This window comes from Callospermophilus lateralis, chromosome 9 (genome assembly GCF_048772815.1).
Source record: "Callospermophilus lateralis isolate mCalLat2 chromosome 9, mCalLat2.hap1, whole genome shotgun sequence".
NCBI classification, from domain to species: Eukaryota; Metazoa; Chordata; class Mammalia; order Rodentia; family Sciuridae; genus Callospermophilus; species Callospermophilus lateralis.
The window spans coordinates 97625063-97651810 of NC_135313.1; the positions used below are offsets into that span (position 1 = coordinate 97625063).

Below are 26748 nucleotides of genomic sequence, written 5' to 3' on the forward strand. Positions count from 1 at the left end.
CAGTCTGCTGATGCCTTATTGTTGGACTTCTCAGCCTCTAGAACTGTGAGAAAGAAGTGAATCCATTGCAGGTCACCCAGTCTACGGTATCTTGTGAATCTGTTGCAGCTATTTTGTGATAGCAGCCTGGACAGATTAAGACACCCTTTTCCATTCCCAAGAGGTCAAGCAAAGCTTCCCAGCAAAAATTAATATTGCCAAGACAGAGTATATGCTTCCTGTTGTCTTTGGGATTGATTTCTGAAGTACTTGACAGAGGTCTGCATCCCTGCCTGGCTAACAAGAGCCCCAGGTGTATCTGGGAGAATATCTCTGCCTGCAAGGCTGAAGGTCATGCCTCAGCAGGTACCAGAGCCAGGTGACCTGTCTCTCCACTCTGCAGCTGGCCATGCCTCAACCTCCCTACAGCTTCATACTCCATTGTGAAGCATCCTGGGGCACACTTTCACAAAATGAAAAGGACTGGCAGCCTGCCATTAATATTGAGACAAAAATTCTTTCCAGCAAATCCACAACATGATTCCCTTCTACTAGTCCAAACCAAGACTCTGGCAGGTCCCCTTCAATGTATTGGGGGAACAAAGAGGAATTGCGCCTGCCAGGGCCAAACAAACCCTGGGAAGCTAGCTGAGAGAACAGTTAAAGCTCTTGAAGTATCCAGAGAATGGTTTTCGTGGTGACGTGAAAGCAGATTAGAAAGAAGGAGGACTGGATATTTAACGGGAGTCTGAGGATTAAGCCCCAACTCATCAAGCACTCGGGTAGGAAATTTATTTAAAATCCTCTGATTTTCTATGCATTTATTTACTAAAAAGAGGATGCTAATGACATATTATTTTTCTCAATAGCAACTTATCTACTCTAGAGCCTCACTTTTAGGTTTGAATCTCAGTCTCATTATGGATTCCCTTTGTGACTTTAGAAAAATTGTTCTTTCAAATCATCAGCTTTTTTACCCATGAAGTAGATTCTCACCAGTGAAATAGGGAATTATAACTTAATTATAATTTTTGTAACATCTTAATTTTTTATTTAATCGGATCAGTATTTTTTGTGTGCAGACTATACATATATGTTAGGCATCTTTGTGTGCTCTGGGGATGCTCATGTCAAAAAAAAAAAAAAAAAAAAGAAGAAGAAAGAAAGAGAGAAGAAAACAGAATGTCCCTGCCTTTAAGGTGTCTAAAGTCTGTTAAGAGACACGTTTTAAATCTATACATGATTACCAGAGAATTTCAACTGTGACCAAGAGTGGAGAGATGCTTGGTGCTATAAGTATACATACTAGAAACATCTGTACCACTCAGAGAAGTCTGGCTGTGTACATTCTTTTGCGGAGCATAAATTATCCATGACTGTGAATTCCAAAGATGAATGAAAGGAGAATAACTCTGAGGATTTTTAGCATTTTTATTTCAACCACATGGCCATTGCTTATTGAGCAGCTTCTTCTTCTTACCCTTTAGTTCTAAACTATGGAGACGTTATTATTCTAGTTTAGGAGTAAGTATATAGAGGCTTATAGTGGCTAAACATTAAATATAAGGTCCACAGGTACTCTGCCAAACAGCTGGAATTCAAACATAAGTGCATGTGATTTTAAAGTCTTTTGTTCTGCTGCCAGTAATATGTTTTGCCCTTACTGTGAACCAATGCTTGTTGGAGTTCTCTACATAGGTGATTCATTTAAGCTTCAAGGCAGCTCTGTCTTAAAGCTTGAAAACCATGCAGCTTTGGATCTTTGCATGTCAAACATAGGGGAATTCTGATTTATCCTGGGAAAAGAGGAAAGGATAGAGAAGGCAGTTACTGAAAGAAAGAGAAGGTATAACCTGCCTCTGGACAAATGCCACTGGGAATACTAGGAGGATTTACATGAAGAAGCAAAGAAAGCGCTCTGGTTAGTTACAGAAAGAACATGCTGTTTGTCTTGAGCCCGGGGAAGCAGAGCTGTGAGAGATGCCTTTAACTCTTCATGCTTCAAAGGTCTCATCCTGCTTCCTTAGCTGGTCAATAATAACACTGCAACTGATATGTGAAGCCACCATAGAAGATAAGCAAGCAAAAGCTTATTTCTCCTATTCTTATTTAATTAGTCCCAGGAGAGTCCACATTTGCTAAGTGTCCTCAGTTAGCTGCTTTTTCCTGGGGGTTGACCAGCCTAATGATGCTAGCCTTATACAGATGGTAATCTTTTAAATACCTCCATCTTCAAAAACAAAAGCAATATTTTTTTTTTTTGAGAAAAAAAAATTCACTTTAAACTTTTCCTAGTACCATGTTTTTATTCAGTCTATATCTCTACTTTGACCATGTTGAATAGCACAATTCTTAGGCAATATAGAATACTCTTCACAAAATTTCTGCATACTGCAACTTGTCAAAGAATAGGTGTTTAGGAAATATGTATTAAATCAACTTTAATAAATATATTTAAATGTTAAAGAATATGTTTCTTTCCTTAAACTCTTTCAGTTTGATCTTCAAACCAGTACCCTTTAAATGGGCTAGGAAAAGTGGATGTGGGAGAAAGACTTAGCTTTTTACTCTCTTTCTCCACATTTTTTTTTCTTTGTACTTGGAATTGAACCCAGGGGTGCTTACCCAGTTAGCCACATCGCCAGCCCCTTTTAAATTGTATTTTGTTTTATTTAGAGACACGACCTCACTAAGTTACTGAGGCTGGCTTTAAACTCGCGATCCTCCTGCCTCAGCCTCTTGAGCTGCTAGGATTACAGGCATGCAACACCATACCTGGCTCTTTCTTCATTTTATCTGTCTTTAAGAAAGAGCTCCTTTCAACTGGCTGCATATCTCCTCCAGAATCCATATATTATGTTGCTTTATAGCCCTATAATTTCCCCCACATCATTCAAGTATTATAGGTGCTCAATAAATGCACTTTTAGTGATTAGTCCAATATGTTTCATTTTTAGCATTACAATAATATTGTTAGTTTTTTAAAAGCTGATTTTGGCATTTTCTTGTTCTGGAGTGGCAGCATAAGAAAAGAGTTTACTTCTCTACTTAGGGCAACAGCTTAATGAACGGCTACAAAATAGTTATAGAAAGGTCTAGACAAAGCTAGATAAAGGCCCGGGTATGATAATAGAAAAAGGTAACATCCTTCTTCAGGTGTGCTGTAGAGATGTTTTTTGTGTTTGTTATTTTAAGATCTTCATAATAACCATATGAAATAAAAATATTGATTGATGGATTGACTTGGGGAACTGGGTCCATGTATAAAAACAGACTAAGAGAAGGGTCTTGGTATGAAGACAGCATTTGCATGTACCAAGGCCTCTGAAGGGAGATGCCAGATCAATATCCAGAGCTAGAGAAAAACTGGCCAACACGGGGACAGCAGCACTCAGTGTTTGGTGCTTTGTGGTCTCTGGTGCTATGCTCATTCTCCGCCAATGTCAGAATGTCAGCAGTCACTTGACTAATCAAACAGCCGTGGTGTTGTGAAGAACTTCCAGAATGAAGTGAACACAGCAAGTGCAGCTGGATCTTTTAAAAGAGCGTGAGGTTAAGTGTAACAATTGGGTCTTGAAACACATGCAATAGAAATCCTCTGATATTCATGGAAGAACACTAGATTTTCTAGAAGCAAACCCTACAGAAATGTTTAAGTTGTACCTTTGGGTTTTAAGTAAAGGAAAATGCTAGAAATCTGAAATGAAAGGAAAAAAAAAAAAGATCAAATATATAGTGACATTTGGTAACAAACAAATAATGTGTATGTAGGAATTAGGGACAGTGGAGGTACAGAGGGAGGTGGTAAGAGGGAATCATGGGACGAATCTCTGAATCCAACAGATTCCATCAGAGATGTGGAACCACAATCTCAAAAAAGTCATTTGTAACTCTTGCCCCGTCCCTCTGTCGCTGCTCATTCTTCTCACCCTATCCACAATCATGTGAGAAGAGATTTTCTGAAATCTGTGAGTAGCTTAATTGTAACACAGTGAATCCATGTGCATCATGCCCTAGTTCAGTCCCAGTGTGGTCATGATGGGTCCCCTGGGCTGCTCACTTCACTTGTCACAACCTCAGAGCTTTCAATAAGAAAACAAATAAATATGCCTACCTTATACGATTGTTGATGAGAGATGGGTGATGGCTAAGGAATCTTAGCACAGAGTATTTAGTAGTCAATGAATACTCCTATCAGTGCTGCTGTTATATAAGTTAACACTACATAGAAATTTCTAAGCAGCTACTCTGTTTCCTGGTAGCCATTGGAGCTGGATTCCAAACATGAACAACAATACTACTTTGTCAAGCATGGGATCTGAGGTTTTTTAGCCCATTGGAAATCACACATGGAAGACATGTTCCCATGGTCATTCACTTAGGAAAACCTATTTCTTATGGTTTCAACTACTAACAAAGATCTTAAAGCATGTAATTTGTTCTCCTAACTAGAACACTTGAAGATGTCAAAAGTCAGTAAAAATAGTTATATCCAGATGATAGACATATTGTTCCAGAAAGAACTGGGTACAAGGAAATCTTTGTGCTAACTTGTCTGGACTATGGGGCAGGAAACTATGGTACTTGTAGCATCTGTTTTTCTGTTCCCTCAAAAGATGACAATGAGCAAGCATCCAGCATACCTTGAATATAAAAATAAATAATGCATAGAAACAGATTTTACATATAGCATGACCAGAAGCATGAGTGAGACCAATAGTGAATTATGCTAGACACATTCTTCAAGGAGGTATATATTTCCTCATATAGAACTTAAGTCCTTATTAAAAGGGGAACAGTTGAGAAAGAACAAGAGAATTGGAAGAAGGAAGAAGAGAGTCACTCAAAACATTGATGAAAATCAAGAAACAGAAACCAACTGTAATGCAATGTGGCTGCATAGCTCTCCAACTTATTCTGGGCTATGTGTTAAAGGCCATCATTTTTTTTAGGCAGAAAGCACAGCTTAGAATGAGAAGAATTGGATGGATGAAGCCATTCTACATCATGTTCAACTCTTGATCACTCAGTAAAAGTTCTGCATCATCTTCAACGAGGCCCGTTTGTGGAAATTTCTACTAATTGAATGAAAATGTTGAAGTCCCTGACTGTCTAGGGCTTTGTTTTGATTATGGACAGACATGTGAATACATGATTAGCCACCTGCGGTATTAAGATTGGTCATTTTCATATAAAGTTGACTATAATGACTAATTATGCAAAGGTAAATGTTTTCTAAAATCTGTTTGGATTATATCTCTGTAGGGGTAAATGCCTTACACTTTTATTGAATTACCACCTTTTTTCAGTATTTTTCCTTTTGAAAATAACTTGTGATTCCTTTGTTGGGAATTAATAAAAAGAGTAGAATCTGTTTCTTCTTTATTATGAACTCATTGTTTTCAACATCTCTCCTTAAATGTAGCATAGGGTCTGTTAAGCCTGATGATTTTAGATACTTTGGGCAACTCCAGTAATCTGATTCTCTCTAATTTAAGAAATAGATTTGTGAAATCTTCCATCTAAACCCTGAAACTTCCTTCAGCTTTCTTTACTATAATCACATCTAGTGTAGATTAGGGAAAGAACAGCCACTTCCAGCTTAACGCGGTAAGGACAATACCATTACATTCTCTAGGAGCAGAGGGATATCTGGCAGGAAGGTAACAGGTCAGTTACACAATGACCTATTTCATGAGACAGGATCCTCCTATACACTAACATGGTGATTACTGCAACTACATGGACCTTACTGCAGGATGACTCTGGATTCACAGCCTAACTCCTGTACTTGCTAGTTACTTAACATTTATTGTATCAAGCCTGGATTTACAGGATTTCTTATGACAAAAGACAAATAACCCTTCCTTCCCATTAGAGCTAGTGGTTAAGCCTACTCCTAACTGATGTACTAAGGTTATTGTTGATGATGATGATAGTTTTAATAATAATAATAATAATAATAAAGGATGATTGATTTGATATTCATTTTAATATAACACAGTGGTATATAGCAAACATTCTGAAGCTAACATTAAAAGGGATTGGCTTTTATCCAATTATATATAAATGGAGTGAATGTTCAATGGAAATAGGGATAGTATATAGACTGTTTAGGTTTATGTATAGCCCTTGTATGTTGTATCCATTCTGAAAACATAGCAAACGCAATACGAGTGCTTCCAGTTTATAGGACTCTGATGGTTTCTTTCCTTTGACTGCAGATTACTCAGGACAAGTGCAATCAATAAAAGATTTCTTACCAAGAGACAAAGAGGGCCTGAGTTTCCCTACTTTGTGTCAAGGCCAATCCCACGTTCTGAAGTGGGTTGTATTGTTGTTTACTTATGAAAAAGCAAAACTTAGTCAAAACACAAACTTCTTGCTAGTAGGCATTCCCTTTCCTGATATATTTAAACAAAATCTGTACTTGCTTACATTTTGGGAAGCAACATTTATATTTCACAAGTGGTTGTGGGATAGAAATAGTTGATGAGTAAATCTCAAGGCTGGAATGGGTCTCTGAAGGTCATTAAGTTCAACTTCCCATTTGTGACACGGGCACAACTCCTAAAGAGGTGGTCTTGCAAGCCAATATTTCCTGAGTCCCCTTTCTTTAGCTTTGGGATCTTGGTATGGGTTCCAAATTTCATCCCCTCTTGACATTACCAAAGTGAAAGCCTTTAGACTGGAAGTCTGTAATATGGTTCATTCTTTCCCTTGTGATTTGGTGTTAATTTCTTTACTACTCTGGAGCTTTTTCCCTTAAACTTAAATGTACATACATACTGTCTTAAACTTAAATGTTTTATACCCCAAAAATATATTCTCCAATTAAGATTTTTCCCCAATTTGATCAACAGGAGAATAGAATCAATGGTCCCCTCATGGATGAATACAGGGGAAAAGTACACATCACATATTTAAGTATTATCAACTTTAGGATTAAATACAAAAATTCTCCAAGTAAGAAAATAACTTTTACCTAGACGCTGAGTTTGAAATGTTGGAAGTTTGAGCTCAAATAACCTCTCTTTGGATTGACCCATCATCTAAGCTTATACAGATTTTGATGGATTAATATTATGACATCTTTTAGATACAGAAGTAACTTAAGTAAATCAAAAAAGATATTTGCATAATGTGCCAGTTAATTTTGGGTGACTATGACCAAAAATACCCAATAAGAGTAACTTAGAGGAGGAAAAGATTATTTGGGCTCAAATAACTAACTAACTAACTCCATTGCTAACTCCATTGCTCTGAGCCTAAGGTGAAGCTCTGAATATCACTGCAGAAGGGCATGCTTACTCATGGCCACCAGGAAGCAGAGAAATGGGTGAAGGGGCCACCAGGGAAGAATTACCCTTCCAGCGTACATCCCCAGTGACTTGCCACCTCTAGCCACACTCCACTGCCTACAGTTACCATCCAGTCAGTCCATTCAAACTATGATGAACTGATGAGGTAACAGCTCTCACAAGCCAATCACTTCATCTCAGAACATTCCTGCACTAACACAGTTTTTTTTTTTTTTCAGGTCAACTCATGTCCAAACTATCACTCATAAACTCCAACTAGAAGATAGACTGATAAACTTTTCCCCCTCTTGATTAGGTTTTTAATGAGAACCATCAATACTTCCTTTAAGGTAAAATCAGAGAAAAAATCTTGTCTGTCATGGTCTTGTGTTTTTAAATCACTTCATGACAGAAGCGTGCTCTAGATGGCCTCAGGGATAATAATTTTCTTTCATCTTTATTTCCTACATTCTCTATACTTGCTAACTTCAGACCTGAATTCTACCACATACAAAGTAATTCTAATTTCATGCAGAAAATTTTTGTTTAAGAACTTGTTCATACACACCTATGGCATTTGTGGTTCTTCAAATATTTCTCAGAAGTACGGAGTATTTCAGTGTGAAGTTTGGTGAATGTGTATAGTAGCCTTATTTGGGGGCAAATTTTATTACATGGAATTAAGCAAACAACAAAAACAATACAATAATATCACCAACAACAAAATCATGCAAACAAAATGTCTTCTTGGCAGACATTAGACAGTTCATTGGCAGAAAGAGCTTGTCACGTACGGCAAACTATGTATCATATGGGGAATGTGAGTAAGAAGAAAGCCTGATGACCAAGTGCAAGACTAGAGTCCCTGGCAGGTCACTTGGGAGTGATCTAATGACAATCACATCATGTAGGACATAGGAGTCTGAAACCTAGGGAATAAGCAACTGGTGCCAAAAAGCCTAGAGTTCATGGGCAAAATCAAAGAATCATCTAATGATTCAAGTGGCTTATTGTCTGATATCATATCAGAAAAATCAGAGTAAAGAGGAGCTTTTCTCAGAATGTAACAGAGGCAGGAACTGAGAAGCAAGGCAGCTGAAGGAGGAAGAATCATAGATTGCAAAGTGACCTAGGTGATGATAAAAATAGCTTGTCAGAAATAGATAAAAATATACCAACAGGAGGCATTGATGTCCAGGAGATTGTGTATGTGTGTGTGTGTTCATGCACCTACATATGTCCTGTATTTCAAAGTAGCAATTTAGGTTCAAGTGTGAGCATCCTGGGACCAGTGGTTTACAAGCCACTGTTATAAAATTGATTGTACCAAGTGATGTAGAATAGTGGTGGTACATTCATATCAGAATATTCATATTCTGATAATGAGATTTAGACACTCAATGTTGGGGGAAATGTAGAGAAAATATGTAAAGGGAAGACTTTTCCTGTTCTGTCAGTACTGATCCCTTTCGAGTATCCACAACACTAGAGAATCACTATCATATGTAACTTAGTTGCTCTATGTAGAAAGTATTTAAAAAGAGATGACCAACAATGTTGCTGTCTCAAATGTGGCTATTGAGCACCCGGTACATGGCTATTCTAAACCAAGATGTGCACTCTGTATAACATACACACTGAGCTTTACAGACTTAATTGATTAGTAATTTTGCATTATTTATTATATTGACTTAAGGAAGATAAATTATGAAAGTAAATAAGATATATTATGAAATTAATGCCAACAGTTTCTTTTTTTTTAACTAGATAACTTAACATGGTGTCCATATCTTACAATGGCCAATGCCAGCCTATATTGCTCAGATTTGAGTGTCTCCACCATCTTTGCTGTTAACTGAATATACCCATTTGATCAATTACATTTTTTGAGCTTCAGTGTCAACTTCTAAAATATTTGCACAAGTAATATCATTGTGGGTTGCTGTGTAAATAATATTAAAAGTTACTGAAATGATAAATAATTTATAAAGAACATAGACTTTCTATTATGAGGGAGATTTTATGAACAACACCTCCCACTCAGTTCCCTTTGGGCTTCTTTGGGAGACCATAATGTTCACTTGGGCTCTTAGTCACACTCAGGAAACCAAGGTTCACAGTTTGGCAGCAAGAGGTAAGGGCAATCTCCATTCCCTTTGTTCCTTTTCAAACATTCAACATGGAAGCACAATTTATACCTGTTCTGTTAGAGAAAACAAATCTGGGTTGTTCTAGGCAGCAATTCGAATGGTCAGGGGATTGAGGAAAGAAAACAATTATAGCAACTGAGGAGAACTCTTCAAGTATTAGGCATGAACACTGACAGAGTAAATAAGGAAACAGAGCATGCAGTCATTAAGGTGGGATTTGGAAGTCTATCTTTCTCTTCCATCTATGAGGCTTTCCATTGCTCATCTATTATTCCATATCAGGATGGTGATCTTGATAACTGCTTTTAATTTTAACACACACACACACACACACACACACACACACACACAATGTTAGTTAGCTTTTTGTCACTGTGACCCTAATATCGGATAACAATTTAGAGGAGGAAACATTTATTTTGGCTTAGAGTCTCAGAGGTCTAAGTTCATGGTTGGCTGACTTTACTGAAGAAAAATTACGGTAGAAGGTTATGAGGGAAGAAAGAAAGAAAGCTAACAGCTCATGGCAGCAAAAAAGCAAGGAGAGAAAGAAAGAGAGAGAGAGAGAGAGAGAGAGAGAGAGAGGGGTGGGGGGAGGGTCCTGGGAACAGATGAAACCTTCCAGGGCATGTCCTCCGTGTCCTACCTTCTCCAACTAGGTCCTACCTCCCAGTAGTCCATTTAGCCATCACTGAGTAGACTAATCCATTGGTGAGGTCAGAACCTTCATTACTCAATCATTGTTTAAAAGCTACACCTCTGAGCCATGCTGCATTGGGGAGCAAACTTTCAACACATGAACTTTTGGAGACATTCCACATCCATACCATTACATGTAGTGGTTTTTGCTATATCACCCACTATATATTTTGAATAAAAAATAATCCTAAAAAGTAGGCAAGTTGGGTGGTGTTGTAATGTTACAGGTGAGGTACTAAAAATAGAGGATCAATGCTTATTGAACATCTGATATTTGAGAGGCACTACACCAGGTATGCTGAGCACCATATCTTACTTAATATTCAAGAATGTCTTAGCCAGAAAATTGAAAGGACTTTCTATCTAGGCAATACCAGAACCAACACTATCATCACTTTTTCTATACTTTTTACCACTTACCTCTGGAGAAAAAGTTCAGGAACTAAGATTCATAAGGAAATGACTTACTGGATCATGTATTTGCTTGTCTGTACTAAGATGTATAATTCTTAGCTGATTTGTGCATTGAATCCTTTACTTATTCAAATAGAACCTAATAATCTTTGTGGTGTATGTTCCAATTTTACTTTTATAATAATAATAAGAAGAAGAAGAAGAAGAAGAATATATGGGTACAATTTATTGAGCACATCATGACTAGAGTTTTACTTACTGTATATCATTTAATAATTGAAAACTTAAAGTAATTTGATTGACACCAGCCAATGAATTATGAATAAGCTGCATGTAAATTTATTTAATTTGCCAACTTCATCTTTCTCTTTTGTGCAATGATAAAGGTAGTATTATGTGATCCTGACTCTCAAATTCTAGAATTTGACTTGCTATCTCTGTTACATTTCTGCTTTCCTCTGAAGAGGTGGAGGAGACAGTAGATGGTTTCTGTGGGGTTCTCAGGTTTCAGGTTCCTTTTCTGTGAGCACATTCTGTATAAAATGTCTGGTGTGTATAAAAATGCTATAGCTAGTTCCCATTAAAGATCATTTAAATCCACACTGATAACATAGTTAAAAGATGGTAGAATGAGACGGACATTATTACCTTATTTACATGTATGATTGCACAAATGGTGTGATCCTGCATTGTGTACAACCAGAGAAATTCAAAGTTGTGCTTTGCTTGGTAAAAAGAAAAAGTAGTTTATTGGCAGGAAAAGTATCTTCTTCATAAGACAAAACAATCCATCTTATCTGAACAAAGTAAATAAATGAAAACTGGAAGTCCAGATCAGGGACTGGGAAAGCTAAAAATATCTCAGAAATAAACTCTTTCTCTGCTTAATTTTTTATGATAGCTATCTATAGCAAAATCTCAAATGTGAAGGACAAAAAAAAAAAAAAAAAAAAAACAAGCCTATGTCTCATGCACACGCAATTAAAGCCTGATGACAAAACGCAAGAGAGATTTGTCAAACAGAAAACTTTTTATTTATTTAGAAATACGTAAAATCAATTGGAGATGCAGGTGAGTAAGTAAAGATGTACCTTTTTGATGCCAGAGTTTCGAAAGAAAACCAAAAAATCTTGTAGTTTCAGAGGGACCCTTCTCAGGCTTTCCTCAATTCATGTCCTTCTGCCCACATCAGTATTGAGGCAATTAGAGATGCATTTCACCAAGCCCCACCCTCATCAGGACACATCTTTGCCCCAAGATCTACTCCTCTTGCTCTCGAGCACACCCTGCCCTGGACCTCTTCAACTTGCTGTCTCCCATCCCAAATGTGCCCCTCCAGAAGGTCAGCAGCTCTGTTACATCCTGCACACCACCTCACTGTTGTCTTCTGGATCTCCTCTTGTGCAATACTATTCTCTTTCCTCTTTAATTTTAATTTTTTGTTCTTGTAAGGATATATACCTTAAAATTTATCTCCTCTGTAATCTTTTTCTAATTTATTCAAAGAATTTTCTTCTCTCTCTTTTCAAGAGTTGTCCGGTAGTATTTTCCAACCTTTTAAAAATTGCAATACTCAATAATTATATTTGTACAGTACCACAGGAAGTTACTTACAGCTATAGGGACAGGCCCTGCCCAACAACTCTGAGGATTAGAATGGTGACTCCCTATTTGTTTATTTATCATTTTTTTTCAATACTTGGGATTAAATCCAGGGCCTTGTGCATAGAAAGGAAGAGTAGGCACTCTACCAATGAGGTACATCTCCACCATATAAAACACACACATGGGGCTGGGGTTGTGGTTGAGCAGTAGAGTGCCCACCTAGCACGTGAAAGGCCCTGGGTTTGATCCTCAGCACCACATAAAAAAAAAAAATACACAAAATCAAGGTATTGTGTCCAACTACAACTAAAAAATAAATATTAAAAAAGCATACAACCATACACACAAGTGTATATGTGCACATATATATATGTGTGTGTGTGTGCATATATATATATATATGTGTGTGTACGTACACATATATATGTATATATGTATGTGGGGGTACGGGTGTGGATTTAGTGATTGAACCCAATGCTTCATGCATCTCTTGAATGCTAAGTAATTGCTCTACAACTGAGCTACATCCCTAGTTCTTTATTTTAGGACAGAGTCTTGCTATGTGGCCAAGGCTGACCTTGAATTTGCATTCCACCTTCCTCAGCCTTACTAGTCGCTGGTTATATAGATGTGTATCACCACACCTGGCTTAGTAATTCTTTATAAATATAACCCATCCTTACCACATTCCAGCAGAGTGAAAGCACTGTTTCAAGGAATTGATGACCGTAACATTGAAACTAAATCTAGGGGTAGGCAGTATGATAAACGTACACAAATTCTAATAGTGAGATAATTTAGATGGAAGAGAAGCAGATCTGTTCTTTTGATACTGTCATTTTGATGTGAACACAGTGACATTTGGAATGTGAATAAATATGGCATTTCATGCTGACATGGAATTTTTTTTTTTTTTGCACCAGGGATTGAACCCAGGGGCACTTAACCACTGAACCACATCCCCAGATCTTTATATACATATATTTATTTATAATATATATATTATATACATGTATATATACACATGTACATATATTATATATAAATACATATTTCATACAATTATATGTATATATATTTCTTTTATTTAGAGACAAGGCTTAATGAGGCTGGATTTGAACTTGTGATCCTCCTGCCTCAGCCTCCTGAGTCACTGGGATTATAGCTGAGCACCACTACACCCAGCTGATATGGCTGTTTTAATAGAGAATTTTGATGTGGTAACATTTAGCCTTGGTCTTAAATTAATACACATGAATACATTTAATTTAAGCATGTCCAAATCCCACACTCAGACATTCTCATCCCCTTCCTTCAACATATCTAGAACCCAAATACCCTGCTTGATAGAGAGCTGTGGAAGGGGTTTATTTGGTCTGCACTCTCCTCTCTGCTAGTCCCTGACCTGGGACTAGCTTTGCCTTTATCATTTTATCTTCACTGTAATCTCTCCAATGAGGTATAAGTCTGTGACCTGGGACTCTTTACACAGTGTCACTATTATGACTCTATTTAAAGACATCTTGTTTCAACTTGCACAAGTGTTTAAAATTTAGCATCTGTCTGCTTCCTCACCTCCTCTAGGTTTGTCCTAATACCCGTAGACATGGTCTGTATAATCAGACTCTCTCACCCAGCAATTGACTCAAAGGTTCACCTTGTTTTATTTCAATTTAACTTAATATTTTGTCCTATTTTAATACAGGAAACCTTGAGACATTTGATATGTTGATCTATTTTAGTAGAGGAAAGCTCAAAAAAAATTTTAATGTCCATATTTTTATTTTTATTTTTTGCTTGCTTGCAGACTGTGAAATAAAGTTGTACCTAGAATGTATGGATCATTGCAACCAGTTGCCCATCGTGCAAAGGCCTTATCTTTTCATGTTAGGAGCTCCCTTTGGTTCAGCTTGTGTTAGCTTTTGGGGTCAGTCTGCAGAGGTCTTCCTTTCTTATCACTTTGCGTGTTCAGACTACTGCAAAAAAAAAAAAAAAATCCCTCCCCCTGGTCCTGATAGTGGCCTCTCTTTCATGGTTATCACACACAGAAAGCTGCCCAAAGCTCCTGTCACTCACTGGAAGCACCACTGGGACATCAGCAGAGCCCTGCTGGTCTTATCTTAGGCATTACTAGCAGATAAGTGGTCCTGGAGAGCTTGTGAAGCCCAATTCAAGGAGATCCCAAAGAAATAAAAAACTTTGCTCAGCTAAATGGGGACCCTGATTGGGGGACCTGTGGCCCCTCTCAAGGGCACTAAGGTACCTGAGGAGACTATAATGAGGGTTGACTCCCAGAATCTTTTATTTTATCCCTATGCAAAGAATTCCTGAGAAAGTCAGGTATCTATAGTGACATATTCATTTTTTCCTTATGTTTTCATTGAAAACACTAGTGAGTCAGCCAGGTAGAGTGAATAAAATGCAGCTTTTGAGAGCATGGTCTTGTTTGGAATTCCCTATTTCCCGGCCAAATAGCCTCTTAGGTCAGAGTAAGATAGGCTCCTCTCCTGGGTTCTGTGCTCTATAAGAGCCCTTCTTCTGTCCTCTTTTCCTGGGGTTTCACCAGCAATGGGTACCCTGGGGCCTGGCAGGTGATGAGTGTGCTTAGACACTGCCCTCCCACCAGGTATCCTGTCTTACTTCCTCATTCCAGCCAAGAGTCTCTTGCAGCTGGCCAGACCTGGCCAAATGGCCCCCAGCCCAATCTTAGGTCTGTGAAGGCCTCTGACAGAGACCAGGACATAAGACTAGTGTGGGCTCCTGGGGATTGGGGCATAAGCAATGTGGGGAAAGATGGCATGTTCCAAATGTGAGCTCAACCCCTCATGATATGAGGAACAGTGTCAGGGGTTAGAAGGACATGTTTGTATCACAGGAACCTTCATTTTTTATTTTATCACTTAATAGGAATAGTAAAATTGTTTCATTGTCACACAATAATTATGTATATTTATGGTACAATGTGACCATTCAAGATATGTATATATTATATGATCATCAATCCAGGTTAATTAGCATATCTATTGTTCTTGATATTTATTATTTTCTTGTGGTGAAAGAAAACCTTTCTTCTGGCTGTTTTGGAATATGCAGTCTCTTCTTGTTTACTACTGTCACCTTACTGTGAAATAAGACACCAGCCCAAATTTCTCTTACCTGCTTGACACTTTATACCCATTGACCCATATCTCCCATCACCCCAATCTTGGGTCTGAGAGGGTCTCCCAGTCTCCCCCCCGCCCAGTCTCCTGTAACTACTATTCTACTGTATCCTATGTGGTCAGGATTTTTTTTTTTCAGATTAAACATATAAATGAGATCATAAGTCATATATCTTTTTATGTCTGGCTTATTTCTCTTAGCTTGATGTCTTCTAGGTCCACCTATGTTATATCAATCATTAACAATTGTATCCCAGGACCTACCTTTGCCAGGAGGGTCCTGCCTCACCTTGGGTTTTAGAGTGGTTTCCTAAATCTCTGCAAATCATATAATCCTTTTATATATAAAATAGATGTGATTAGACCTATCATCTACTTGCATTAAATGTTATAATATCCAGAATGACAGAGACTAACTGGTTAGTAAATAAAACTTATAAACTTTCTATACTAGATTGATATAAGAAGGGAAGAAAAGCAGAACAAAAACTCACAGCAGTTGGGTTTTAATAATATTCAATTAAAACCACGCAACACATACTGTAGGATCCAGCCAGATTTCATATCACCATAAGCTTTCTCATTCAATCTACATACCTCTCCCTCACCTACCCAAACTCTCCCTGACAGGTCTCACTTGGATTGGGAGTCAGTCATAAAAGTTGTATATTTTAAAGTATTCAAAACTAGGAGTTGTGTTGTTTTCCCTCTGCTCACGGGTCTTCTACTTCCTGAAAGCAGTTTGCTTACCAGGAGCATTTTCCTCAAATTCTCCCAAGCTGTGAATGTAATCTTATATACAGAACATTTTATATTATCCAAAGTTGCATATTAGAAAAATATATATTTCTCCCTGGATACTTGTGCTGTATAAACAATGCAAGTCTTTCTCCTAGAAAAGTGCATAAATTTTATATATTTTTGTATCAAAGTGCTCTACCCTAATTTAATCAAAATTGATAAATGAGTACAGAAACAGGAGCTGAAACCCTAAAGACTAATATATTTAGCCTTCTTGAAGTGCCATATGCATATTTACACTTCACAATTAAATGACATAGAGGGAGACGTGCAATATCCCAAAGAAATCCTGACAGCTTTATTAATTCTGCCAACAGCTCACAGGGTTGTTGGTCACAGGGGAATATTTACCGGATTTCTTGCCTATAAGAAGAGTTACATTTGGAATGGAAATTAATCACCATGACCCCAAAGGTGAGGATTTGAATTTTTTGCTTTAGATGTTCACACTACGTAAATTCAGAAGTCATTCCCTTCCAAAAATCCACTTTGTTCAGGACCCAATTTTTGTGTACTGTTAGAAAACCTTTTCTCAACTTTCCAAATATGCTTTTGGGATGGCAGTTGAGCCTCTGTCAGACATCATTCTTCTCTGCATAGCGTGCATATTCCATGCAGGAGCAAGCAATGCTTAAAAGTTATGAATCTTAAAATAGTGTTCTACCATAAAAAACTGGGGAGATAGATCTGATAACGCCTGCTTCCTAATGATAATGAGGACAGTAAATAATTTTAAGGCCTTTGGCTCATGTTTAAAAAAATCTCTCATCTATCTTCTCCATATAATAAATCCATATTATGCTTAAGACAGCAAAAGTGTATGTAATTTCTATTCTATGGGGGTGTATTTTGGGAAAGGAAAACATGATGCTGTCTTTTCACCATTCCCGGGTTAGCACACAAAAGACAAAGTGTTGCTTGTCAGATGAATCCTAATTGGCTGACGGGGCTGAGTTTTATGGCTTCACTTCATCTGCACATGAAGATCCAGGCATTAATATGCAGCGAAGTAAAACATGATATAAAGTTCATAGTGCAGGAGTTAAAGGAAGAACACCAGCACATCAGTCAAATATGATCATCCCAAGACCTGTCAAGAGAAAGTTTCAGTAAAATTCAGCCTGCATGGGAGGCTGAGAGGGTTACCGCAACCAAGTCCTACACAAGACACATATTGGGAGATCTTTTGACAAATGTACTAAAGAAAATGAGATTTTATGCATCAGAGGACCATTCATAAATCATTCTGAGGGGTGCCCAACTTTTTTTTTCTTTTGAAGGTGAAATTTACCTCTCTTACAGAGCCTAATCCAGGCAAATCAATTTCTGAAGTCTGCAAAGCAACTGATATTGTATTCACAAATGCCAGGTAGTTTATTTCATTCATCTACTTTAATAAAATATCAATTTGGTGCTTCAAAATGTCATTTTCTAGTCATATAGACTGGAGAACTCAAATGGTTTGTACCCATGATAATGTGAATTGTCATCCTCAAACTTCTGTCACTTCTATGTAATTGGATAAAAATATCAATGGCCATTGGTTGGGTCCTTATTGTGTACAAGGCCCAGGGAATAAGACTTAAACTATTAATTTTATGGGGTCAATAATTCTGTTGATTTCTTCTTACAGGTGAGGAAACTGTTTTGGAGAGATTAAGCAATTTTCTGAAAGTCACCCACCTAGTAAAGGTTGAAGCCTAACTGTGTGGCCCCAGAGGGGAGGACTCTTAAGCAAAAGCTGTGTAGTGAGAGCAGGAGAAGTCTGTCCGCACAGGTCACATTTGGAACTTTGTGGTTTATCTGCTTGTGGCTACTGGATCATCAGCTTGGATGTTTGACTTTGCACTGACCCAAAACCTCACTGACTGACTGTGTTCTCTTTACCATTCTCATGCTGCAAATGGAAACGTGAAGGCCCATTAATTTTGTGCAGTCCAGCCAGGGCTGCTGGAGCAGACGACAGGTCCCCAGCTCCCAGACCAGCCCTCTGTCACCTAGATAAGCCAGAGTGTATACACACACTGCAAAAGCTCCAGTTTCATGTCAGGATACTTTACCCATGAATTAGTTTCATTCGCTGCGTTGCAAAACCTTGCCAGAGGGCCTCTCTCTTCCCTGTCTTGCTATAATCTCTCTCAGGCATGTTGCCCTTTGTACCTTTATTCTTTTATCCTAGAATGCTTCCAGAAAGTACAGGCACAAAGGCCCCCTTTTAAATACAATTTCTTGGGTTCTAAGAATGGCTGGTGTGAAGGGGAGTGTCCGATTAGGACTGAAGCAATGATGTTCTAGTGGTGGGGGATAATGACCCCATTAGTGTAGCCAGCAGGCCATTATCACCATAATCAGAGTGTGCAGAGGTGCCCTGCCATTCATTTGGACTTTAATAGAGGCAGAAGGTGGAATTGACACTAAGGGATGAAGCAAATGAGCATTGATGAGCTGCACTGGAAAGATACCATTCTCACTTAAGGGATTCCAGATGGCGAAGCTATGCACAGTGGGAACTTTATTTATGACCCTTTCTTTGCCTAGGTGGGGAAGGGATGGCTTTGTCGCTCCAACTGTGAGATGCTGAATAGTATTTATCACAGACTTTGTCTGAAAACATACATTCCCAAAATGATGAATTGGCATGTGCCCAACTCAAGCATATTAAGAAAGAAAGCTCACTGGGTCTTCTAGCAACATCTCTTATGGGTGAGAAGAGTCATCTGGGTTCGGATGTGAACCCCCAGATTCCTACCCTATGACATCAGGTACAAATTCAGCCAGCTGTGTATTCTGACTGTGTGCCTAGCCTTGCACACAGTCAAAACACAGATACCCATAACTTTAGAGAGGGATTGCAGTGTAATGAATAATGCAGGTAAAAAAGCAGGGGTGCCTAGGATGGCCTTTGGCTTGTCTGTCTGTTCTCTCTCTGGTTCTTGAGTAAGTTCACAAAACCACTAGGGATGGTTAGGGGTGATGAGCCAGCATCTTCCTACATTGGACAAGATATGGTCAAACCCACCCAAGCCTGAGCTCTCTAATTGACAACTTAAATTCAACTGGTCTTTTTGTCCTTGGTGTTGATATGGCATCTCTCAGATATCTGATTATAGAGTGCCCCCCAAGAATCCTGACTGGACTAACTCTTTGCTTTTCATGCAATGTGTTTTGGAAGGGCCAATGGGCTTCATTCTGGAGACTTGGAACGTGATCCTGTTATTGGCCATGGCCATCTGTGTGAGCGTGTAGATTTGAGCATCACTGCATTTACTTGAAAGACTTTTCTACTAGAGGACTCTTTCTGTGTTTTTTCATAAGAAGGATCTGATTATTCTTTTTACCTATAAGAGGCTCAACAGTTTACATAATTAAAATGAACTCATTTTGTTAATCAACTCAGAAGTTTTTTTGTTTGTTTGTTTATTTTTTTATCAATGACTATCATTTGAATGTCCAGATAGTCCCCAAGTTTCCATTGCTGAGGCATCTAGGAATTGAAAACATCTTCTTGTGTATGGCAACATGAGTTCATGAAAGGAACAGTAGTTTGTAATGTTAAGAGTTTGCCTATCACCCATGGTGTGAAACACATTTTATAATTTATGAAAGTTCTTCAATATTCCAAAAGGAGAGCATTATTACTTATATTTCACATTATTTATATTTAATTATTATTTAATTATTATTATTATTTCATTATAATTTACCTTTCACTAGGGTATAGGCACAGAGGACTCATTGGTGATGGAACCGGGATTCAAAGCCAGAGCTTTATGTTGATACAACTCGTAGTCTTTCTAGTATCATCATAAGGGTTTGGGGTACATTTTTCACTTACAAAGAGTGTAACTAGAGAGAAATGGGCCTCCATGTCTTAAATGATCTTTGAAAAATGTGCCAGGGTCACCGAGATAAGTTGATCATGAAGCCATTTATTTTATTTTACTTTTTGTAAGAAATAATGGAATGGTCCTTGGATTTTTCCATAGGGACCTTTTAACACATATCCAGTAGTACTGAATGAGATAAATACTTATAGTTCACATTCTGCATATTTTTAAAATAAGAGCTTCTATTCAGGTCAAATCTGTTGAAGGACAGCTTAATCTCACAGGACCCATGGTTTTCTGCAAGCTTCCTCTGTCTCCTGATTCTTGGTGTGGGCATTCTAGCCGATTTATTGAATGATAAAGCAACACTTCCCCTCTTAGAATACTTTTGCAAATATCTGTTTCATCAAATTAAAAAAAAAAACTAGTTTCATCAATAAAGTTCATGTTGAAATAACTTGCTGCTGTGTTTAAAGATTACAAAATTAAAGTATACTCTAAATTCTTATTTTCATTTAGTGATTTGCCTGTCATATTGGAAAACTGAACAACTTTTTATTCCAGGTTTAGTGGCATTCATATTTCAAAATAAGTGGGAATTTATAAAATTTAAATATAGTCCACTTTTAGAGTGTAAAATAAAAATATGTACTACAAAAGAGAAAGTAAAAAACTGATCTCTTTTCAAACTAGCCAGTTTGAAAATATGACTGTAATTTGCAAGTAAAAGAGTAATGGGGAATAAATTCCTAATATTTCTATTTTCATGTCTTTCATTTTCAAAGTGTTTGTCTTTCATATGCAATAGCAATATTAGCAGAGGTGATACTTGTCATAGGAAAACTCGCTATATGTTCAATTTTATTTGTCATATTAGCATCATACTGGATTTATTTTATTTATGGTTAATGGTTTCATCTTTTCCACTATTTATTGATTGATTTCTTTTGTACTTTTTATTATACATCTTTTGAAAAAAAATATCACTTCTTAGATGTAGGTAGGTTATAAATAACTAAAAAGGAGCTACAACAATCATAATAAAATTAATAGTTGTCTTTTCCAATCTATCAATGTTTTCCTGTCACTTTCCTGCTTGGGTTGACCCTGGAACCCTCCAGCTACACAGGCAGCAGGTTTTTTTTATTCAAGCGCATGAGGACTAGTACCTCATCAGCCTCAGTTTTTGAAAACCAAGGGGAAAAAAGGATTTGCCACTGCAGAAATAGCATCTTGCCTATTGCTCCCAAGTATAGAATAACCTGACTACAAGGCAAACACTGTGGCAGGTAACCTGCTGGTGAAATACCCCCTGAAGAGGAGGCTTCCTTCTGCCATCCACCTGGATTCCGGGAGCTCAGAAGGTAATGAGGTGGATTGCTGTATGGAGCTGGGGTCAGGAGATCTGAAAATATTATTGCCACTGCTGTGACTACTTTTTAGCATCAGTATCATTAATAATTATTGCTATTTTTACATAAAGTATAGTTCCTGTCTCCTTTAAAAAAATCACTGTTTTGGGGGGAGAGAGACAACAACGATTAATACAATCGTATGATATGTCCTTTTCATGAGGAAAAATATGAAGATGATTAATGTTTTTGGCAGTAAAGACTGTTGGAAGTTTGAGTGGGGAGGAATGCACTAAAAGGTTTTATCCAGGGAGAATATCTGTATTTTATAGGCCTCTATATTTTAATGAGTCCCAACATAGGAAATCTCACCATCTTGTCAGTTATTAGATGAACTGACTCATCAGATGAATATGCCCAATGGATCTTAGTATTGTTGTGCATTACTATTCATAATAATTATTTCATTTGTAAATTGCCATAAAGAAATTTCTGATACATTGAACATTTTGCCCTTGCTGATTTTATTATAAAATTTGAGATGTAATCACAGGAAAAAATTAGTATTATGATAGAACTTTATCTCTAACAATATTTTCAAAATGACACAATGAAAGGGAGTAATTCTTTGGTAAATATAGTCATTTATAAAAATTACTTACAATATGAAAATTCTATTCCATTTGTGTGTGTGTGTGTGTGTGTGTGAGAGAGAGAGAGAGAGTCTGTACGTAAATTCACATGTATGATATGTAATATATTACCTGAAACAAGATCTTCAGGCAAAGAATTCTATGTTTTTTGCATTGGTATTAAGTAAATAGCTTTTTTCTCTGTCTGAGAATGAGTTAACCTTTCCTTTTACAGCTAAGAACTTACTTGTCTCATCCAAAATGTTTCCTTCTTAAAGCATATTAAGCTATGATTTTTGAGAGTATTATTAGATATTGATATATGCATTTAAAATTATTTTAAAAATTATTAAAACTGTTTGAATAATGAAATCATTTAAAATGTCGTATGACCACTGATGCATGTTTATAGTATTGTAGAAAGTTATGTGAGTCTTTAAAGGCAAGTGCAATGAAATGTTCTGTGCAAAAATGTTGCATTTTGTCTAGTGAATTGCTTACTTACTGCTTGTCTGTCTACCTTCATTCCTTCCTTCTTGTGCTAGAGATGGAACCCAGGGCCTCATGCATGCTAGGCAAGTGCTCTAACAATGAGCTATATCCTGAGCCCTTTTGGATTTCTTTTAAGTGAAACACCATGATAGTACTGTCAGAAACTCATATTCTCCAGAAGTATTGGATTTCAACCAGAGGTCTAATTTCGTCTTGTAACACAGTGCACAGATGGCCCCAGTTTGAACTTGTGCTTTTAAATATGCACATTTTTTTCCATATTCTCTAAATATAAAGGGTGAGAGAAGGTACTTTCTGGCTAAAACACCCAATGAAGCATGATAATGTGGTTTCATATTTGCCCCTTTTGCTCAAAAGCAACTTTGTCATCTTTTTATGCCACATATTCACAGTCTTGATTTCTTCCACTGAATCATCATTTCAACAATTATTGTTTTGAAATGCTTGTTTGATAATCTTTGGTAATTTACAGAGCACATTCTAGGGGCAATATTATATTGGCAATCCTTGAAAATTGTTCTCTCGAAAGAAATTAATGAGGGATGCACCCTCTTTTTTCCCCTGATGACTGGCGACTGCCTTCTCAAAGTCAGCTCATTCACTGCCTGTACCCTGAATCTGTAACAACCCAGCAGAGTCATCACATGATCTGTATTGCTCCAGGTATTGTCTTATAGCCAGCCATTTGTATGGGCCACTTTCTCACTTGGGGGACTAACATTTCTCTGTTCTTATGAATATTTGTGCTATATGAGGGCAGCTTTAATGAGCTATGGGCAAAAGATAATCCCCAGCAAATGCATCAATTGCATGGCTTTCAAGTCAAATTTATAATGATGGAAAAGTAATTTTAGAGAACATTTCAGTTTTATCACTGTGGAATGAGACAGCCAGGGCAAATAGTCAACAAATTACTATTGAACATTTACTTTGTACCAGGCAAAGTAGAGAAATGGAGATAAAAATGAGACTGGACTGGATTTTTCAAGATCACTCTGTTTAGTTTCATGGTCAAGACTGGTTCACATGGAGCAACGTTTAGAGGGATTTCTCCAAGCCCTAGCAGATGGGCCAATATGAAATGGAAAGGGAGCAGAGATGTGCAAGAGATCACTTCTACTTGATGCAATTGAGTCTGTAGAATGTGGTTTGTGGACCTGGGATTGGATAAAACTGGATCTTAAAAGAAGAGAGAGAACTTCCAGAAGTGGAGATGTGTGTGTGTTGGAAGAGAATAGGGAGATTGAAGGAGAACTCTAGACAAAGGTGTCACCAAAAGCAAAATCTTAAAGATGAAGAACCATAAAAATGCTCATCCAGTTGTAGGTATAATGGACCAGCAGTATCCCTCACTGTGCTGGGTGCCCTGGAGGAATTGTATTTGGACTGCTACCCACAATCCAGCAGAGAAGCTCAGAGTCATGTGTGAAGTCATAGCAGATGCCACAAAATGACAAATACACAATGTATTAGCTTTCTAGGGTTGTCATAACAAATTACCACAAGCTGGATGCCTTCAAATAAGAAAATTTTTTTTTCTAATTCTGGAGGTCAGGAATACAAAATTGAAGCACTAAGAGAGCCAGAGGCTTTCTTAAAATTCAGGTTATCAATCTGTCCTCACCTCTTTCTAGGTTCCATGGCTCCCAGCACTTTTGGGGGTTCCTTGGCTTGTAGACACATTTCTCCAATCTTTTTTTTTTCCACTTTTCTTCCCCCAAGAGTTTATTTTTGGTAAAAGGCAGAAAAATTAGTTTTTCCACAAGGAAAATCTGCTTCTACATGATAATTTGAAAATCTTGATATATATTATATATTAAAAAAGACACAAAAATAACGGAGAAGTGGGAATAACAGATTAGGTACTGTAACTTTATAAAGGCTTGCCTAGATCATGAAGCAGCACACACACACCTCATTTATGCAAACTAAAATGTATATAAACGGCACAATACTGCGATACTGGGTCATGATACATTACCTGTACACATAACTACTACTGTTATTAATAAACCTTTGGGACACTCAGTCTTATGCCCAACAAGATACCATTAAGTCTTTAAATCTTCTTTTCCCCCTTAATGGGAAGACACTTCTAGACACTAATTTTCCCATCTAATATTCAAATATAGGAAACAGATTTCCACAAGGTGCTTTAACTGATGAGACCTCAAGTGCTGTTTTCTCTCTGGAATTTTTGGATAGCAAACAGTCCATCGGAACCATACACAAATACTATGACAGAAGAGTTGTTACATTAAGTCTTTTGATGGGACTCAGTTGGTGATAAGCTTTATGACATGCTTGAGCAACGCACTGAAGGGGATCCCATCTGAGTTAATACTTTGTCCAACCACTGTAGAGGTCCATTCAGATGAAGTTCAATCCAGCAAGGAGTACTTGTTACCGTCTGTCTTCGATATTCTGCTCCCCATCCTTTCACAAAACTCATTCTTATGGTGCACATTCTAGTTAATTGGTACACGGCTTCAAAACCCTGATTAACAGACTGAGCCAGAAGAGCAGCAAATTCCTGGTTGTTGAAGATCTTCAGGTTACAGCCTGGTGGAATTTTACACACTGTTGCAGGGTGCCAGCCGTATCTCTGATTACAATTGGGGCTCTGCACAAAGATTGCACTATCACTTAGGCACTCAGCAAAAACTTCCCCACCTATGTAATATAAGCGCACTCCTCTTCCTATATGCCTTCTTGTCATTTCTACTGTAGCATTTCGGTTAACATTAGAGAGCAAACCTAAGCAGAACCTCTCTGAATTTGATGGGTCTGTAAAGCCATCTACAGTGAGCGAGGGCTGTGATGCATGGAAAGTCTCTCCAACCCTCTGGTTTAATTCATAATATGCTATTGAACACCAAAACGCAGGTTCTGAGTAAGTAACTGGCTGCAAATCCAGGCTATGATTAACAGGGGAGAGAGTAGTAGGAGACAGTTCTGCTGGAGAGCCTGTGTCCATACTTTGGTTCAATTGTTGATCACTTGTTTCTCCATCTTCACTGATATATCCAGGAGGTGGTGTTTCTGGAATATAATTACTCTGTGGCTCAATTCCCGCTGGGAAGTTAGTGTTTCCTGGAATGGAGTGGGTATAATCATCCAGAGGCGGTAATTCTGTTAGAATTTCAGTGTGTCGTGGCACTAACACCGGAGGCAAAACTGGTGTCTCGACTCTCTGATAGTGGTAAGGATTTATACATACTTCATCCTTTTTTAAATTAAACGCATATTCGCAGTTTTCAATTGCCTTGAGTTCATGATGACTGTGAAGATCAGGCCAGCGCCATAACCGGCAATAGATAACATGTGGTAACCCTTTTCGATGAGAAACTTGAAGGCGACCATGAAGAGATCTAGTTTGTTCAGAGAAGCTGTAAAGGCCTGTTGTATCCCACTGATCTATCGTATTTGGTGTACTCAGTCCCCAAATTTCAGAGCAAGTGCTTGGTATGGTAACACATTTAGTATTACAATTTTGAGTGGTGATAGCTTTCTCAAGCTCATCTAATCGTCCTGTTTTCTTTAGCTTCTTCACCAGACTTTTCACTGCTTTCTCACACCACTTTTCTTCCTGTCCATTCTGCTCTCCTCCTCCTGCTCCTCCAGACCCACCAGCAGATTTCTTCCATCCCAGCAGTCTCTTCACCACTGGCGGAGTGAAAGGCAAGATGGACAACATACTCTTACCCAAGGTAGCTCCACACTAGGAAAATAGTCTTGTGAATCTATCCTGCACGGAGGCGCCAGGTCCCGCCCACATTTCTCCAATCTTTGCCTCTTTTTTTTAAATATGATCTTTCCTCTGTGAGACTGCATCATAACTGCTTTTGATACAGACATCAGTGATGGGATTTAGAGCCTGCTCTAATTCCAAAGTGAGTTCACCTTATGATTAACTAATCACATCAACAAACTCCTATTTTCAAATAGCATCACTAAAGTTTCAGGTGTATGTGAATTTTATAAGAGCACTCTTCAATTTACCTTAGCAAATCTATCTGTGCATAAGTTCAAAAGTGACCAAAAGAAAAAGAGTTTAATCTTATAGTTTCTAACTAGACTTCCATTGAATAAGAGTGACTTTGTGAATCTTCTCTTGTTTTCTGCTTTACCTTATAGACTATCTGTCCTCAAAATAGACTAATATGTCTTTAATAAAAATTTCTTGAGGCAGATAAGCTTCTTATTGTTTATCTTCACAAGCCCTCTGCAAGGAATTACTTAGATATTAGGGTTTCTTTATTTACAACATTATTATTTTTTTAAAAAAGCTTTAGAGATTTTTTAATTATTTTA

General features: G+C 37.7%; 1 protein-coding gene and 1 pseudogene across 3 annotated transcripts in view; both read right to left on the bottom strand.

The window, feature by feature from the left end:
- Positions 1-26748, bottom strand: part of Cntnap5 (contactin associated protein family member 5) — a 791405-nt gene that overhangs the window by 534292 nt on the left and 230365 nt on the right. The gene's annotated exons all lie outside the window — the stretch shown is intronic.
- Positions 24158-26155, bottom strand: LOC143406906 (mothers against decapentaplegic homolog 2 pseudogene; annotated as a pseudogene).